The sequence below is a fragment of the Olea europaea genome, unplaced genomic scaffold (genome assembly GCF_002742605.1).
Source record: "Olea europaea var. sylvestris unplaced genomic scaffold, O_europaea_v1 scaffold1572, whole genome shotgun sequence".
In the NCBI taxonomy this organism is placed as follows: domain Eukaryota; kingdom Viridiplantae; phylum Streptophyta; class Magnoliopsida; order Lamiales; family Oleaceae; genus Olea; species Olea europaea.
The window spans coordinates 16,830-18,181 of record NW_019233331.1 but is presented as its reverse complement, the minus strand read 5'-3'; positions in this window follow the sequence as shown (position 1 = coordinate 18,181).

The following is a 1,352-nucleotide window of genomic DNA, read 5'->3' as shown; positions in this document are numbered from 1 at the left end:
ACCTACAAAATCATGTGTTTTACTGTTTCAGGAATTTATTGCAACACATTAATGGTCATAATCAATTCTCAACTACAACTTCAACTGATCTCTTCACACCCAAAGAAAGTATAACTCAATGCTTCACATTTTGTTGAGAATATTGGTATTTCTTCCCTTTCTAAAATATACCAAAAATAAAAAATATCAATGAATAAGAGATGAAATATGGACAATTAATTCAGACCATGTTCTACTACCTCACTTTTGAAAAGATTTTTTTCTACTACCTCACTTTTGAGAATGATTAATGGCTTTCCTTCATGCCTTGTTGATAATGGAAGGGAGATGATAAAAAAGAATAAGCTATTTCAACTCCTACTTGTGTGTGCTCTTTGTACACATTCCACCCATTTTTTTAATCAAAATTTCATATTATACAATATAATATTCATTTCTTCAATATTAACAATAAAGATAAATAAAGAATCACATCACACCATTAATTGCATTCAAATTAAGCATTTATTACTCATAAAAAGGTGTCAAAGGGTAAGATGGACATTTTGTGGGGAAAAAGTAACATTTTTGCAAAAAAATTGTGCAAGACAAAATTTTTTATGCATTTTCAAATTTAGTGACATTTGTGTAAATTTCCCATAATTTTATAATCTATGAACATCAATATACTCTTGACACCAATAATAAAATCATTTTCATTTATAAGCATCAAACTATCAAGAGTAATTGACAAATAAATTATGTAATTTAGTGTTCGAAATACCATAATGTTTGGCCACTTTTGTGACTAACAAACAACATTAATCAAGCATTAATTACATAAATAAAACATTTATCACTTAATGCTTTTGTTTATTATCCAGTTTATTTACACATTTACATGCATTTGATTTGCCACGAAACACATGATAAATTAGCTAGTCATTAATTTATACATATATTTGGCCAATATACTGTTAATAGCGAATATGGCAATCAACTTACACTAATTACTACAGTAAATTAGGCGTCCAATAAACGCCATTTCAAATTGTGAACAAACTGTCTTTCAGCAATTACTGTACACAAATATAAACATACTTCTGCCATTTTCCTAAAAAATCTGAAACCATAGACGGAATGTTTGACCAAGTGCTAATTATTATTCCTTTTTATCCACACGTCAAAGTCTTAACAGATTCCCCAAATTATATATAGGGGCTGTTTGGGCCCCATTTTTTCACCCAAAAAATTGATTTTTTGACCGTTATTTTACTATTTCAGCCGTCATATTTGACTTCTTCTTTCACAGGTGGATCCCACTTTTCTCTTAACGGTCAAAAAATCAATTCTCAAAATCACTTCCAAACAAG